Source organism: Haemorhous mexicanus, chromosome 5, assembly GCF_027477595.1.
Source record: "Haemorhous mexicanus isolate bHaeMex1 chromosome 5, bHaeMex1.pri, whole genome shotgun sequence".
NCBI lineage: Eukaryota > Metazoa > Chordata > Aves > Passeriformes > Fringillidae > Haemorhous > Haemorhous mexicanus.
Window position 1 is genome coordinate 28,627,840 of NC_082345.1, and position 18,723 is coordinate 28,646,562.

Here is an 18,723-nt window from a genome sequence, read left to right on the forward strand (position 1 = left end):
AGAAGGCACTATGGAAAAGCACATGTATAAACCCCCCTGATGGGAGTGTAAATCTGGAATAACTCCCTTTTAGCTTCACTAGCCACAGATTTACATCTGTGCTAACAGCAGCTTGGCCCTCCCCTATAATTCAAGGCATAAATTCCGTGTAAATAAGCTCCCTACTTGGGCAGCATGTTTTTGCCTCTTGCTTGGGGAACCAGGAGGGTCGGCACTGCTCGGGGCAGCTTTCCTGCCCTGCTACTGTCTGTGCCCGTGCGCAGAATCAAACATGATCTGGCAGCTGCTGCAGCAGCCCTTGTATTTTGCTGTCCTATCCCTCCTAGGATTTCAACACATTTGCATTCCTCCTGCTGAAGATGAACTGCAGGCTTCTTCTGCATCAAACCTTCATTTAGGGGAGCAGAATTCATCAATATTTCATGCTGAAGGGGGAGAGGAATATGTATATGTGTATATATACTGTTAGAGAAGGAAAAGGTTAGTGCAGTGAAAAGAAGCAGATAAAGCTGAGGAAGGAAGGAGGGAGGTTTAAAGGATCCATTCCTTCATTTTTGACCTCTCATTGGTTATGCATAATCCTAGGGAAGGAAAAATCCATGTGGCATCGAAGAATCCCTTCTTAATAATTCTTTTGTTTGTAGACATCAGTACGGGCAGTATTTCATGACAGCCGGGCAGAGACTGCAGATCTAGATAGGTGAAGGGAGAAGGAGAGAGACAGAAAAAACGACACGGAGAGAACAAGAGAGTGTGAGTGAGTAAAACACGTGCACACATGGACTAGGGGGATTTTCAGCAGCAAGGCTCCTTCTGCCAAAGCCCTGCAGCCCTTACTCAGCATAATGTGGCTAGTCGAGTGAATACGATGCTTTTAAAAGTCTCTGGCAGCTCTTTTATTAAAAGCTTGACCGCGAGGCTGGGTTATAAATAATTTGATATTAAACACACATGTCAAAGAAAAGGGTGGTGAGGGAGGAAGATTGTTTTCAAGCCAAAGAATAATTATTCGGGTATATAATTTTAGCTCCAAGCTTCTTGGGGGATGAAGAGGCAGCACAGGGTGAGGGAATGGTGAAGAGTAATGGTTTCAATATCAGGCAAGTCTGCGTTGGTGCTGGCTGCAGCACAAGGTGGGGCTGCCAGCTGGCTGAGGTGCTCCCATGTACTGCACAGGCAGAGGCTCTGCTGCCTGTATTTTACAAAATGGGCTCAGAAATAAGTGTCTGGGCTTTCACTCACTGCCAGAGAGCCTGTGTGTGCTGCATACCTCTATCTACCCTGAACGCACACACACACATCACACACAGGGTTCATAGCTGGGTCTAGCCTGCACACACACACGCACCCATCTAAATGCTGCAGATGCTGAAGGAGACTCTTCCAGCCAGGACTGCTGATGCTGATGATCTGCATTGCAAAGGACAGGCTGCAAGGGTTAAAAGTATCTCTTGGGAGGCAAATATTCCGCGTGGGACTGTGGGGAAGGAGACAGACAGCAGGGATGATGAGCAGCCTTCAAAACCTGTTTGGGTTGAAGGAGGGAGGAAACATTGTGGGATATGCAGTGAGCCCCCACACTGGCATGTTCCAAGAGGGTTTCCTTGCACCTGCATGCAGGGAGCCCAGCTAACTCACTGACCCACCTCTTTGTCCCCACAGGGTGGGGTTGCTTGAGCATGGCCCACACAGGGTCAGCTGGTTCAGTGTGACATCAGGCTCTCCCAGTGCTGCGTGGGGCTTCTTGCCAGGGACAGCACTCACCTGCAGGCTGCCCAGTGCCTCCCAGCTGTTTGCAGCTGGCTGTCTTCTGCACAGCCCCGAGCGCTGGGTGCGCGGTTACCTTAGAAACTGCTTTTCCTCCTCTTTCTACTGCTGTGCATGAGTTAAGTGATGGGTACCGCAGGAAGAATTCGGGCTTCTGCCTCCAACAGGAGAAAAGACCCAACGCTCTGCAGGCCAGTCTTATCCCTCTCTATAAAGGTGCTCCTGGCTCTGCTGCCAGAGTGAAAAGTCCTTGTGTTCTGCCCTAGCTTGGCCAAGGTAACTGTGGAGGAGGAAGAGGAGGATAGGCTTAGATGTTTTTGCTGGATACCATTGTGGATGCTCTTGTCTATAAGGCAATTGTTTCTAACCTCAGGTACTCATTTTTAGCTAAAATTGGATTAATTGAATAAATAAACATTAGCTTTATGTTAAATTAAGCTTAGTGACCTTCATACTCTTTACAACATAGAAACACTTCTCCCTTCTCTCAGGGTTTTTGGACTGCTAGAATGGGATGGGGACTTGGATTTGCTCTTAGGTGGGCATTCATAAATGTGGAGCTGGTAAGGTAATCAATGTTTATGACCTTGGAACTGACAGTATTTCAAACCCCCGGACAATGATGACAGTGACCACAGATGTCTCCCTCTGAAACAGGCTGGTGGATCTCAGCCTGGTTTCCAGGTAGGAAGAATGGGACCACATCGAACTACCACTTAATAGCTAAATGCAGACTCGGCAGGAGATCAGGGATTGAAAAGCATTGAGCAGTTGATCAGTATTCCTCATTAGTTCTGACAGAAGTCACCTTAGTCTTTTTAGAAAATGTATGAATAAGCAAAAATATCTCAAGCCCATCTTGTGTTCTGCTGACATTCTTATTCCATAATTATCTGAGATCGATGTTTAAAACAAAATATTTATTTGCTACCAGTTTTTAACTATTTTTCTTTGGCTCATTCACCCATGGCATTGGGAATAGATGTCCATGGATTCTGGGGAGCTGCAGGAAGAGGAGGGTGATGTCATTTTGCAGAGCACTTGATGCATATGGATCACATGTGGTAGGCAAATTGGAGGGTGGGGAGCCCAGTGCAGAGATGTTTGTTTGTTGCAGGTTGGGATTTTATCTTTGTTTGCTTTGTGGGTGTTCCCACCGCCCCCACCCCAGTCCCCTTGAGCAGATTTCAGCTTCTCCATCTTAGCTACGTGTGGCTTCAATTACCCTGAGCGTTTGTGTGGCTCGGTGTTCAGGGAAAGGCTCCGGATCATTACTGTGAAATGTGTTTGATCTCCTCTCGCCTTTCCATTTGAAATGGAAATAACTGCTCTCGTTAGCTCCTCGGGTCCCCAAGTAATCGTCCCACCGGTTCCTTGTCTCCTTCGGCAGACTCCCTCCCCCTCCACCACTCGGGAGAGCTAATGATTAGCCTACCCCACCTCAGCAAGAGGTTTTTTCCCCTTTCTCACAGTGTCATTTTGATCCAGATTTGATAATTTCTTGTTCTTCCTCCTGGCAGCAAGTTCCTCTTTTTAGTGGTCCCTGCTTTTGCCCTCCTGACTCTCAGGGTTTGCTTACCTTTGCTTTACCCTCAAAGCAGAAACAGAATTTCCTCCCTTTACCTTGCGACTCCTCAGGACTGTATGAAGACACAAGAGATCGCCTGGAAATTCACTCTCCCGTCTTTTTACTCGTGTCTTCCCCTCACTGGCACAAACGGTTGAAGGTGGTCCAGTTGGTTGGTTGGTTGGTTGGCTGGTTGGTTGGTTGGTTGGTTGGTTGGTCATCCTCTTCACTGCCTTTTTGTCTTCCAGCCAGAAATTGTTAGGCAGACTCAATTACTGTATTACTTCAGCTGAGGAGCATGGAGAGGATGTGCTTGTGTGTTAATCTCTCCCACTCAGGCAACCAAGGAGGTCTCCTGCTACAACTGCAAGCCAGGGAAAGAGAAGGGAATGAGTTTGTGGTGCTGGAGAAGAAAAGCTTGACTTTCCCCATCATAATTTTTTTAAATCTAACTGTCACAGCATTTGAAAATGCCTAATGCAAAAAGGACCACCAGTTTCTCAGTTTCTGTAGGCCTCCCCAAAAGGAATGCTTCATCCCTCTAGCATCATCTTCTTCCCACCTCATGATCATCTCCTTGTTTTTTCCTTCACTAGTCTCTTCTTCCCCACCTTTCCCCTCACAGCCCTCCCCCATTAGGCTGCTGGACCTGCTTTCTGCAGTGTCCTTGGCTCCCATGGCACGAGAGATCATCGGCTGGAGCACAGGCACTCTGCAGTCTGCCTCCAGCTCCACAGCAGGTCCACGTGCAGGTTTTTCTTGGGCTGCACATCAGCATGGAGGAGCAGCAAAGGAGCTGCCTCAGGCACAAGAGCACCTGCTGCAACCCTAAAGCCCCATATTCATCTCTGCAGAACATAATTAACTCTGCTCATGAACACTCTCTTATCTGAAACACAGAAGAAAAATGAGCTGTGGTGAAGGGAGACGGGAGAGGGGAAAAAAAAAAAAAAAAGGAAAAAAAAAAATCTCTCCCTGTTGACGTTTGGCAGTGTAGCAAGGCAGCAGATGGGCGGCCAGCATCCCGTGGTCCTGGCAGGCACAGACCAGCCGACCCGTGCTGCATCCCCAGCGCTTGTTCACAGCCAGGCAGGGTCAGGCCCCCTGCTCGCCCTGGGGGATTGGAGAGTGCCGATGCTGCAGCTTGTGACTGACGCCTCCTTCCTGCTGTGAGGTCCTGGCTGCATGTATCATCCTTTTCCTAATGTGGGAGATCATTATTGCCTCCCTCCCTCTCCTCCCAACACATCCCGTCTCTCCTAGGGGAGGGCTTCCCCCTTTCTCGGAGGATGGCGATGCTTACCTGTCTGAAGTATGTGTAAGGATCTGCACACCGCGGTGCACACGGTGTTGTTTCACGTGCAATATTCTTTCCTGACTCTGGCTGTTGAAAACAAGGCCCCACCAGCCATTTCCAGCAAACAGTAAGTCTATTTTTGAAAGAATACGATCATTTGAATTCTTTTCCCATGGCTTTGAATACTTTCTCTTGATGGTTTCCCTCTGAGCAGGTGTTTCTTCCTCTGGTGGCCGCGGGGTGTGCTGGTTCTCCCCTGTCCAGCACACGAGGATGACAGGCCGGATGGCTGAGGCTCAGCACATGGGAATGAGGCTCTGGATGCTTCTCCGGGATGTCGGAGACGCCGAGCACATCGGCTTCCCGCATGCTCGCTGTGCCACGCTTGCCGGCTGAATTCACGGCAGCTCGCTGTGGGCTGCCCCTCTGGTCCCAGCCCAACCTGATAATTGATGCAGTAATCCTCTGGATTCCCTCATTAGCAGCCGCTAATGGCTGTCGCGTTAGCAATGAGCAGCGCGAGCAGCGCGATTCAATTAAGCCTCTAATAAACCCATTGTAAGCGGCAATAGCCGCGGAGTTCAAAGGCAGGATTACAGGAACTCTTCCCAATGGCTTGTGACAGCCGATGGGGGTGCGGCTCGCTCCCGTTAATTGACTGCAATGGCCTGAACGACTTGGAAACCCGCTGCACTGACTAGTGGGAGGACCAGGGGACGTGAGGCTGTGGTTGCTGCACGCCGCCCGTCCCTCCCCAGGCTGCGGTCCGGGCGCTGGGGCAGCGAGGCTCGGGCGGGCAGGGCCGGCAGCTCCCGCGCCCAGCCGGGCAGCACCGACCGCGCACGGGGCGCACGGGTGCCTCTGCGAGCTGCCCGAGAGCACATCGTGCTTTCCTCGCACACCCAATGTGAAGTGACTTGGCAGGTGATTTTCGTGGATGATTTGTGGCCTGTCACTCATCCAGAAGACACGGCAGCGAGCAGGGCTAGGCAGAAACGTCTCACTGAAAACTTCTTCTATCCAATGCTTGTGCGGTTTGTTTCTTTGTTGTTTTGCTATTGCCTGGATAAAAGTTGAAAGAATCTTGTAAAATTCCTTTTAGGAGAATGTGAGATTAGAAAAGTTAAATATGAAAAAGAAAATGCTGGAATTGCATTTGAAAAGATTTTTTTCTTTAGAGATTCTTCTTCACAACTTTATTCACGTTATTAATGATGTGAAGATTGTACATGCTGACATCAGAACTTATTTAAAAGCTATAAAAAAGACTAAAACTGGAAAATTAAATAAAAAATAAATAAGAGAACTAAATACATGATTTTGAAATGTGTAAGTAATTGAAACATTACCATGTTCTATTTCTTGAGAAATATGGCATATTCATTTCAATTTCTAATTGCTTTAATTAATTTCATTCTGCATTTGCACTAATTAGACTGGGCAGGTAGGTCACATAACAGGTCTTTGTTCTCTTGTTGGATGTGTGTGATTCCTGGAATCAAGTTTCTCAGGTAAATCCTGACTACAGAGGGTCTGAAATCTCTCTTATCAAATCTCCTTTAGGACTCATTTAAACGTTGCTGGTTCTGCAAACACACGACTGAACTCATGTCCTAGAAACCTTATGAAAATGACCACAGGTGGGGAACTAACAAGCAAAATTATTTCATAATTGAAATTAAAGTTTCCAGCTGTTAATTTTTTGCCTTCCCCCCCACCCCCCATGCTTTCTTTGGTTCTGCAGCCTCCTGGTTCTACAGCCTTCAGACTCTGCACCACCTGGAAGACACAGCTTGCATGAGCCATAGCTCAGGCAAACACAGTGGGAGCCCAGGGCCACGGGCACTGCCGAGCTCTCATCTTTAGTCCAGGCCCGCTGGCTCCCAGCCCTGCTGTCTACACCTGAAGGTCTGATCTGATGGTGCAGGGCTTCAACACCAGGGTTTGCCCAGCCACGGCCAAGGGTGAGTCAGGAAGGAGCTGTCAGCAATGAAGAGTACATGGGCTTGATCTGCAGTCAATCTCAAATGCTTCTGAATCAACTGGACATTCTCTCTCTGCAACCCAGGGATTCCAATATCTCTTATGGGCATGGGATAGAAATGCATCATCATGCAGCTCTCCTTCCAGGCTTGATAATACAATTGCCTTCTCTGGACAATTCCCAGTACACAGAGAGAGTTTGGAAGAGCTGTTAGCACTTGGTGAACCTGCTCTGGCTGGGATTTCAAGGTAATGACTCCCTGACACCTCCTCTGTGTCCCCAGGAGAAAAATCTATTTACCACTGCATCTGACTCAGCCCAGAAATAACAGCAGCCTTTTATTCTCTGCCAGTAATGCCCTGGGCAAAGCTCTTAACCTCCTTGTTGATGCATACAAATCTAAAAAGACTCCACAAGAAGCAATGCAAGTTTTCCATAAAAATACAAGGCCTGCAATCGCAAAATAGAATGAGAGAAGGAGAAGAAAAGGAGATTGACAAGAAGGCAAGCTGGTCCAAACCCAGCAGCAGAAACCTCAGCTCCACCTGCCACAAAACTTAAGGGCAGTTATAGTTCTCCTCACTCCCCATGTGAGAGAGTGAAGCTATCTATCTTTCATACATGCTCTCACACTTTCTTTCCTGATCACTCCTTTATTTACTCAATCATTCTGGCTGAAAAAATCTTAAAATTATGACTGGATAATCTTCTGGATTTTGGGGGACTCCTTTGTCAGAAGAATTCCTCAGCATGTGGTCCCTACTTATTGAAACTGAGAGTTGAGCAGTTTGAGGGTGTTGAGTAAATTAACAAGAGACTGAATAAAGATATGACTTTCTGTTAATGTAGAAATACTGTTTTACATTTTTAAGGAACCCTTTAACCAAATTGTTCACTTGCACAAAGATGTTCTTTTGTTTTCTGTCAAATAAGATTCTGACTTCATGTATTGTGATCTCTGTGTGCCTCACTGGGATTTTGGACCTTAGCCTGTGTGCTTGCCAACATTGACCTTGGAGATCCTCAATGTATAGGCACCATTTGAATCTGCTTCTCCAAATCCCTTTAATTTTTTCATCACTGAGCGTACATGTGGCTGTCAGTCACATGCAAAATAAGCATGCAATACACAGGAGGGAGGGCTGCAGCACTAGGAGAAGCTCTCCTTGGGCTGGAAAAGCTCAGCCTGCTGTGTCCACCCTAGAAAAATGGTCTGGATGCTGCACGAGTGTATCAGAAATCAGGGCAGAACAGTTCAGGGGGCCAGGCAGGATGGGGACAAAGCGTAGGAAGGCAACTCTCTTAAATTATACCCTTGGAGTGCATGTCAGCAGGGACAACACTGAACAACTCTGAGTCGTAACCTTGCCTCTGGGTGCCTGTCACCACCTCCAGTTTCTGTCTTGTCTTTTTTCCCTTTCCCTTACCCTTACTTCCTGCACTCTTTTGTTCTCTTAATTCTTGCTTCTGAAGAACACCGCAGCATTCATATGCAAATTGCACCTAGAGCTGCAAGGGGGAGTGTGTCTCAAGGAGATATACATGCCATCCTCCTCCCGTTGCATTTTCCACTCCTCTCTCTCGGTCTAGGAAAAGAGGCAGGGCTAGGACGTGTGCGGGATGGGGAGATCCCACGCATGGCCTCCTCCTGCATTTCCTTTGCACCTCTGCCTCCATGCTCCCTGTTTCTGCAGTTAGCAATTAAAGCTGTCATCTCTCATAGCGCCCACAGCCTGCGGGGCGGTCGGTGCTGCAGGTACCGCCCTGCGCCAGGGGCATCCCAGGTTCCAGTCTGTCACAGCCCAGAGCTGCAAGGCTGTCCCGTTCCTTTGGCACAAACGTGATGACTGCCATAGTGTCGTTGTTTGTATGGGTCTAAGTCAAGCGGAAAAATCACATACAGGCACACACATGGAGTGATTTTTAATTTTTTTTTTTTTCCTCCCAGAAAAGGGATTTTCAGGAGAAGTCTCCCCCGGGGGACTGGAAACAGAATTTCTTCATGTGTAGGCAGCGTGCTGGCAGGTTTTTGTCACTTTCATTCACTCCCTAGATAGGTTACTGGGGGCTGAGAGCTACTGCTCTTCTCTTCTCTTCCCTGTTATTTCTTAGCCAGATGATCAGCTTCAAAAATCAAAGATTTCTGTCCGGCAAGTCAATGGAGCAAAGCCATGTAGTGCACCCTGAAAAAGCAGCAGAGATCTACCTGGACAGCTTTCCTATTCTGCTGGGTACTGACGCATTTATTCTCACCACATACCACAGTCCAGATTTAGCTTATTCAGCCATGGCAACCCAGCTGCCTGGGACCTGTGCTGTATTTCTCCCAGGCTGTGTATGACGTGTTCCCTCTGCTCTGCCCCTCCTTGTCCCTTCTTGAGGAGCAGGCTCTGGATTCGGCACAGGTTCAGGAACGTTTCACACCAGCCACTCACCCTTTCAGTCAGTGCTGCCAAGGTTTCTGGACTGAAATATCAGTACAGCTGCTTGGAGGCAGTCACCTTTCTGAGCCCAAGGGACGGTCGTGCAATATGAATGAGCTGCTGCTTTGTGAGGATGCTGGCTTTCCCAGCAAGCAATACTCCATGCTGGAGCACCACAGAGGGGAGAGGAGCAACAGCACCTGCAAGCCCTGCACAAACCCAGGGTGCCATGATGGGAAATGCTGAATGCTCCCTGGGATCACCCACTCATCCACTGGTAACATTAAGAAATCTGATGTTGATCATCGGCAACCGTTTTGACTTCTGCTGTTACAGCTGCTGGTCACTGATGCATCCAAGGGTGGGCCCCAATCCAGAGTGCCTGCAGGTTAGGGGAGACTCCCCTTTGTGTGTAGCAGATTCTGGCTCAGAGGTGTGCTGCTGGAAAGAGAACACTGGACTGTCTGTGCTTTGGCTGCCAAGGTGGCTAACCCTGGTTTGCCTCTCTCCCTCCCTGCCCGTGCTGACAGGGCCTGAGCAGCCCTGTGGTGAACCTGCAGGATTACAGGACTGATGCAAAGGGAGATGCACCAGGGGACCAGTGGGAGGGGTGGAGGGATCTGAGCAAAGGATTTCATTCTGCCGTGGGGCTGAGATCAGCTTTTGATGAGTGGATGGGTGGATGCAATACAGTAAAGCCCTTTTCTCTGTGATGCATCTGAGATAGCTGAATGAGAAGGAGCAGCTTTTTAAAGGATATTTCTCTGCAGCAAGGCTGAGCACAGCTTAAAGGATATTTCTGTGCAGTATGGCTGAGCACAGCTTTTATGGCTGGATGCAGAGATGGGGTAGCACAGGCTCTGGTTATGTTGAGAGCAAGGGATGGAAGCAGGCTTGCAAGGAGATGTGATTCTCAGCAATGTCAAGTGAATGAAATGCCCATTTATTAGGAAAGAGGCAGCAGTTTTATGCTTTTGATGTCAGCTACTGATTTACAGTGATTTATATCAACAGCTACAACCTGTATCTACATAAGATTTCTCACAGGACTGTCAGGGCTCTGTAGAGGAGAGGAAAAAATGGTCTTAGGCTAAAATTGTAAAGCCAGAGAGCCAGGTTCTTTGCAGGACTCTGCCAAAGCCTCCCGTCTCCATTTAGAAAGGTTGCTTTAAGCTTAGCCCTTCATGCCTGAGTTTCTCCAGCTCTGAAATGGGGACAATAACACTTTTCATCTTCACACAGAGGGGTGGGTGATGGAAACTTCATGAGATGTGATTAAAAAAAAAAACCTTTAAGATCTTACAATAAGAAATGTACAGCTCCCAGCAATAACATCCCTTGGGTGAAAGGGCACACCAAAATCTTTAGTAATCCTGCCTTGCTCTGGGCCTGTCTCCAATGAAGAGACACTCTGTCTCAGTCTGGATTAGATAGATATGCCCAGGCCAGGATGCATTCCTTCAATCACTGCTCTTTGCATGACCTGATACTTAAAGAAGCCAAAACAGACAGGGTGGATGCACAGCCCCAACCACAGGGATAGGGCTGCCAGGGCCCATGCATAGCTGTGATCTCTACTAAAACTAATATTCACCCCTAACAGCCCCCTTGTGCCTGCAGAGGGTGTATTTTCTTGTTTCTATCAGAGCCCGGTGCCTAAGAGGCACCACTGCTCCCTGTGGGAACCCTGACTGACAAACCTGGCCCCTTTGCAAGGTGCCAAAGCATTGGAAAGGGGCTGTGTGTGTCACAGGGAGGGAGGGATGCTGTTTTCCCAGCCAGGTGGGATGTAGAAGGGGAAGGCTCTGTCCATAGGTCGCCCTGTGTCCTCCCACTGGGATGTTTAATTTTTTTCTTAATGTAGTTGTATTTTTTTGGGCCTCACTGAATAAATTAACCAGTTTGGAACACTAAACATGATTTACTAAAACAGAACCTAGAGAAGACATTATTTTTTGCTTACGGCAGTCACAGTTGGACTTTCCCAGTATAAGCAGGGAAAATGAGTGATTTTCCTTTACTGTGCCAGGTCCAGAGAGGAATCTCTCTTCTCATTTCAGGATGACAGTGAAAAAACATGGTCAGTAAGAACAGATTTGTTGAGCTCAGCAGATCTTCCTTTATCTTAATGTCCAGATTCTGCCAGCCCAGAAATTACTTGTCTGATCCAGGACTTTTAATTACTCCCTTTGTGCAGTTCTGGGAGAAGCATCCCAAGTTTAAGCTACTTGAGGGCATTCCAGCCTGCTGCAGCTCTTACCCATGACTGATAGGGTCTCCAGCCAAGAGAGGAGAGGCTGCTGGCTGCAAGCAGATACATGTGTTTTGTCCCACAGTGGTCTGTGGTGAGGATACAAGAGTGTTATGTGATTCAAGAGTGTTAGGTGATACAAGAGTGTTATGTGAGGCTGTATTATGATGGTATTAGATAATGGTGTTCTGCATAGCAATTCTCTCCCAGGCAAAGAGCTGTGTGGCTCAGCACCATGCTGGCTCTGCACCATCAGAGATGCTAAACAGATGAAAGGCCCTTAGTCCATATGTCTTGAAGTTGGCCACAAGCAGAAAATATTGATTTGCAGTGAAAAATTTAATTTCTAAATTAATTGAAGAAAGAGATCATTCTGCCTCAAGCTGTTCCATTTGCATAAGAATGAGATCACCTTAGACAAGAACAAAGAGACCCTTATACACAGTGAATCGTGCAGAAAACCCCCACAAATTAGCTGGAGGTGGGAGAGCTGAACAGCCACTGACAGGACAAAATTAGCTAGCCTGCATCGTAACTGTTATAGAAACAACAAGGAGGAAAGAAAACAGACCTTTGAAGAAAACATGGATTATTTCCTCTGGAAAACAGACTCATGAAGTACATCTTGGCACACTTCACTTGATTGATAAATGACCTAACAAAGCATGCAGCACTATCTGCCTGTCCCATTCTTGGTGTGGCACTCACAGCAGTTTGCAGAACACTTTAACATCCCCCAGCAAAGGTGCTCCAATCTCCACTTTTACCCATGGGTCTATTTATTGAAATGTTTATGTCTATGCAAGAGGCAGGTTTTAAAGTATCTCTGGCACATTGCCTGCATAACTTATCAGTTATAGGCATCTGATTTGGCAAATATTTCTGTGGGCTTCTGTACATTCAACCTTCAAGGCTATAGCTTTGCTTTAGCAATTCCCAGCAACAGACACAGGTAGAGGCAGTTCTGACCTCCAGGGAGCATCAACACAATCTGCAAACATTCCTGGGTGCACATGGACACTTGGCAGCTGGGCTGGAGTGGGCGAGGCTCCCCTGCCTCCCAGTAAATCCACAAGTGAGATAACTCAGGAGCAAGCTTTTCTCACTGAGCCCATATGCTGCAGCCTCTTTCCCCAACATTTGCTTTGAACAAGCACTGGAACACATGCCCAGCATGACTGGTGGATATCCTTGTCTCTTGTAAGGTCTCTCAGGAGGTCTGTGGCAGACCTCAGAGCTGAACCCAGGTGTCTGGAAATGGGCCCAAATTCAGGGTTTTGCATCACTGGAGCAGACCAAGGTGACAGCTAGTAGCAGAGCTTATCTATGCTGCAGGTAGCTCTTCCTCATGTTTATTTTCTTCATACACACACACACACACACACACACACAGAGCCTCTCACCTCATGTCTAAACTCTGATAAAAAACTATTCCTGGCTGCCAAACAGGCAAATTTCATAGGGATGGGAGAAGGGAAAGAAAAAAACAATAAAACACCAAACCCTTCTATTTTTTCATGGCAAATGTTTGCTCAGCTCTTCTTCTGACTATGACTAAGAATATTTCATACTCAAATAATCCGTCACACTTAATGCTGTTAACTTTTCAATACCAACTGTACAACCCACAGAGTATACAAAACCCCTTCTGGGATTCTTTATCATCACAGCAACAACTACAGAAGACATTTGTCCTGCTGGTGAAAGGCACTAAAATCAGATGATCATCTAAAGTCCTTCCAGCCCTTTTCTGGCCATGAAAGTTATAACTGATTCACAGGTGAGACAAAGCCCCATTGTTTCTCCTCTTATGTGGTTCTCCCTGGGAGTTTCTTTGTAGAAATAGTGTGGGTGGGGGTATTAACCACTTCAGAGAGGTGGCAGGTGTAAAGGGAAGCAGTAGGGGACCCTTCAACTAACACCCCTCTGAAATTGTCTTTATTGGGTTTTTTTCATTGCTGCAGTCTCCTACATCCCCATGCCCTGAGGATAATGCTGCCTCTGGAGCTGTGCTTGGCACCAGGAGACTGCTCTGGGCTGTGCAAGCTGTTGCTCAGGGCTTGTGAAGCAGAGAAGAGAGGAAGGATGCTAGTGGGCATTTGGTGGCTGGAGAAACTGTTATTGGTGCCTGCTGGCTGCTCCTCCCAAGTCCTCTGATTTGCTGCTGTAACTGTGTGTGTGTGCTGGCTGCCTAGCTCCTGGATGGGGGAAACACATCTTGGGTTGTTTGGGAATATTTATCTAAGCTGGTTTGTATGAGCAGAGCTGTGCTAGTGAGTGCCAATGATGGTGCTCTGCTGCCAGGTCTGGAGCACGGTGATTTCTTAGTCTTTCTGAGCTGTACACATAAAAGTGTGCCCAAGTGCAGCCTTTGGGTGCCTTTGGGAGTAACTGTGGCTTAACTCCATTCAGGGGCACACAGATTTGTCTGGGTGAGATTGCTCCTGCTAAATGTGAGTGCCCAGGCCTTGCCATGAGTGGCAAAACTTGCACAGGAGAAACTAGGGGACTGTGTGGCTGTTTAGCAGGTGGACATGCTATGACCCAGCTACACTGGTAACAAAAGCTGAGCTGACCCAGCTCAAAGACCTAAAGGGAGAAAATGTAAAGTTCAAAGGTTTTTTAGGATATTCTTAAGTGTGAATACTGCTGGGATATGCAGGAGATGTATGGGTCATCTCTGCTGACACCAGTGATTCATCCAGTGATCCTATGCACAGGAAATCCATACACCTCTTAGATGCCAAAAACCTGCTATGGCTTCACTACAAATCTGAGTGCAAACCCTGAATCCACATCCTTACCTCAAAAAAGGGCATTTCACTAGCACAATCTCTTCCTAGTACTGACTTCTAGATTTATTTTAAATAGATTTAAATAAATGTTTGGCATGAAAATAATCTTGGGCAAGACAGACTGCTTGACAGAGCAAGCAGAAACCTAGCCCTTGGTTTGCCTAAATCTCTAAGTCATGGGCCATTACTGCTGTATTTTCCTTCCAAAGGGAGTCTGACAATGCAGTGCTGTTTTCCCTCATGCCTGAGGCTGGAGCAAGCAGATGAGCGTGGGACCAAACCTCACAAGGAGCTGGTCCTGTATCCAGGCACTGCCTCACTGCTATAAGGTCACTCTGACATCTACAGGAAGCTCTGGGCTGCTCTCCTGAGCAGAGAATATTGAGGTCAGACCTGCGAGACTTGCTCATGAAGGAGTTGCACCAAGCTCACTCTTGAGTCCTTTGAGTACATTATGCTCCCTAATTTTAAGTGGGTCCTACAACTCTCACATATCAAATCTGTCTGTGATGTCCATAGGTGCAATTTATCCATAGGCTCCAGTCCGATTCATGCTAAGAGAAGTTTCTTCAGGCCTGAGAGAGGTTACCAACAGATGCTCAGCTGAAGGTGAAGTGGGTCACTCTGGCCATTGAGGCAACGTGGAGTTTAATGGGAACTCAACAGGAAAGGAGTTTGGGCTGGGTCTTGGGTAGTGACTCAGCACAAGGGAGGGGATGTAGGGAGCATCTGGTTGTAGCAACGCTTTCAATCATATCTCATATCTATATGGAAACCTTTAAACTTCTGGATTTGATGTTCACTTGACATAACCAAACCTGCAAGATCTTCTTGCTGAATGCCCAAAGTTAACCTGGGTTTTCAAATTTCAGGTTGTGTTTACTGCAAGCAGTAAACCTGGGAGCAGCAGGACTTGTAGCTATCCAAATTGTTAAATGCAAACAGTTAGGTAAATGGTACAAGGAACAAATGATGTAGGCCATCCAAATGAGTATCGTTTTAGGGCGCTGACAATTAAACCATTGAAAGTTGAAAATATTCTCTCTGAATGAAAAGGGAGATGTAATTCCCTTTTGTACCCTTTTCTGCAGAAGGTGTGTTCAGGTCTGGCTCTTTACGTTGGTAAAGGCACAAGTACAGACATTGTCAGGATCCTGTGGTGTTAAACATTTTTCTCATCCTGCATAAAAGTGACCCTTTTCACTCTCATGCTATCTCAGAGCCCACATTTAAAAGCTGCCAGCTCAGGTGCCCGCTGCAGGGGAGGGGAAAAGAGTCATGGAACAGGAACCAGAACAGCTGATACAAATTACCTCTCAAATTGGAGCAAATGCTCCCAGAAATGTCACCTATTAAAAGATCAACTAATAAGTTCCTGCTGCAGCCCAAATAACTCAAGAGAAAAAAAGATATTAAAATTCTGATAGTCCTCAGGTGCAGTTTTTTCCTGAGCTTTGAATTCTGGGATTTATCAGTTTTGTACTTAGTGCAATTGATGAGGCTCTGGGCAATATTTATTTCAAAACCCTGCTGGATCCCCTTGAAAACCTGGACTTATCTGGAGAACAGACATGTGACTCCTTCCTCTTGCCAAATCAAGATGAGAACTATAGCAGATAGCCAGAGACTGCTGGATGCCAGGGCTGGGAGGGGTGATTTGCTGGTTCTTCACAGCCTGATTTAGTATAGGTTAAGCTGAAAAATGCAGTAAATGTCCCAGTGCCCTGGAGCCTGAAAGAGCAGTATGCTTTGGATGGGGTTACAAGATGAGCATCTCATGGCTGCAAAAGCTTTAAAATAAGTATGGTTTGACTGAATCCCAATGGGTAGATTTAATTTTCTTTGACTCCTGATCACTTTTCAAAGTCATGCGTGTAACCACTGTGAAACCTACAACTTTCATAATTATACATATTGGCTATTTTAAGGTTTATGGACTCTTCCTATCACACATTTCTTGTTTTTTCTGAGGAAAGTTTACTCCTGTGGCTACCAGCTGTGAACTTGGAAGGTCTTTACCACCCTGACACAGGTAAGGATCTCACTGGTAAAAAGATTTTTTAACTATGGAGCAAACCTATCAGAAAACAACTCACTGATAAAGCAAACCTCTGCAGAGATTTCTTAGAACTAATGATGGTGACACCAAGCCTTAAAACTGGAGGTTGTAGAGTCCAAACACCACTTGAGTCCAGCTGGTTGATAGGATGATGTCTACTTGTGCAGCTCTTGATTGTAGCCTTATTTGAGTATCTTCTGGTCATCTGCTTCCTGACTCAGGGCAGATGCCACTATGGCCTAGAACCAGGTAAGGATGAATATGTGCTGTCTGCAGTAGCCTGGCATGAGAAAAGCAGGTTTTCTTGGCCAAGCCCTCCAAGACTCCTTGTAAATCAGCAGCTAGCACCAGGGCCTATCATTAAGATGCTAAACAAGGAGTGATGTGTTAATGCCAATTATAGCAGAAAGCAGCATGTCCAGGTAGGCCTACACTGAAGTACAACACATGCACACAGAAGGTTTGCAGTTGGGCTGGGGAGAGCACCCTGGCTGAGGCACACTACCAATCTGTATCACTCATCTGGTAAGTAAGATAATTTTCTGTCTGCCCATATCATAGTTGGCACAGATGTTGCCACAGATCCCAGCTGTGGTAGCCTGGTGGCCTTTGGCTGCTGATGCAGCAGGACTCACTGTTGGGGTTAGACTGTCACCCCCATAACCTAGTTTTAAGTCAGTAGGGATGCTCCTGCAAGGGTAGAAGTTGCACCTGTATGTTGCAGTGCAGATGTGTCTGTAATCATGCAAGGTTGGAAAGAAATTATTTTCTTCTCCTGTAGTGTAGAGGGTAACATAAATGGTTGTTTGAACAGAGTTACAGCTTTCTGTGTGGGTGAATTGCTGATGGTGTTTATTGTAAGACATTACACCTGAGGAGAAGTATCACAGCAGACTCTTCCGTCTCCTTCCAAGCACCATGCGAGGGAAACACTGCCAGAATACTTCAGTACCTCTGGCCTGCTACCCTCTCTGGCATATTCTGTGTAAGAGCAGCATTGATACAGACTCTAGCAGAGCTACCTGGGAGGCCTGCTGCCACTGCACCCTTTGAGCACTGAGTTCCAGCTGAACTGAAAGCCAGATTTCGGGTGAATTGCAGACCCACCAGGTCACATAAACAAGATTAATTAAGACCTCAGTTTATGTATGAAAAAAAGAAGTGTAATTTATTCCACACAGTATGCAGAACAAGATGCTCTGCATTTGGTGTTTTAATGGCTAGATGAAATTGCTTTTGCCCCGCAGAATGGTGGCCACTTGACTTCCGGATGTTGTATGGACAACAGGTGGCCACTGGAATTCCATTGCTCTGTAAAGCTTTTCTCCTAGCTTTTTCACAATCTGTGGCACAAATAGTTGACTATGTTTGGGTGCTTCCTGGGAATCTACCTCTCCTGCAATCTCCTAGCTGGATTATTCTCAAGCTATCACCAAGGAAGTTTTAATTGCCCTGTGGCCAATCTGCCAGTCCTGTAAGGGTACCTTGGTGATCCTAGAGTGGCACATCCTGAAGGGAGCAATGCAGTAGCAGGGGACATCCCACATCATCCTTGAGATGACAACGGGGTTTGTAGTCCTGACTGGGAAAGAGAATTTTGACTAGTCATCTGGGGAGATGCAATTGTTTGCCACCACTTTTCCCTCCAGACTCTTGCCAGTACAGGAACAAATTATTTGTTCTCTCTCTGTGTAGTGATGTCTCTGCCAGGGGCAGAATAAAAGGGAAATAACAGGGTATATGGAGCCAAGAGGCAGGAGAGTGTCTGTGCTGTGCCAGACAAACCGACCCAGTGCAATATATTAGGAGAAGACTAGAGCCAAGAGCTCTAATCCACAGTAGTTGGGATGTACCATATTTCCAAAGTCTTGTACAAAGACACCTCTTCTTCAGATCAGCCTGCTTCCATGGCAAAAGAAAACTGTCAAGGCTCTCTGTAGTTCCTGTCTTTATAGTCTCTATAGGGACATTTATTGAGGAACATAGTTCTTTCTGCGAACATTAAGCCTCAAAGTTGGCTGAATGAAGGGTAGAGAACAAGGTCATGGCCTTCTGCTCCCCTCCCCTGACACTCTCCCTTGACTGACACCATGAAACTAGATGCTAATAAATCAGCAATCAGCCATGCCTTTCTGAATAGTCTCCTGCTCTCCTACATTATATCTTCTAACACTGGTGATTTCATATAATTTATGCTAGACAAGGGAAGGTTTGGAATTCATGGCCTATAGGAATGCAGGCTCTTTCTATGCAAGCCTCCCCTGCATCTGAAAGAACTCTGCCTTAAGTAATTGTTGCCCTGATTTTAGGATTACTGCTGGAATAAGTTAAAACAGACAAACAGAGCTGCCTGATGCATGGCAGAGAGGGCTGGAGCCATGAGGTCTTTGCTTTCGCCTGGCTGCGCTGATAATGTTTTATGCAGGCAAACTGTGCTAATCCCAGAGCACCTGGAACTCTCACTGGGAAGGACACTGCCTGCCACTTCTGTATCATGGAGATGGAGTATTTAGACACACGCAGGCTTACATAATTTTCCTGACTAAGTGACTTCCTCTTTGATAATGTATAAATCAGACG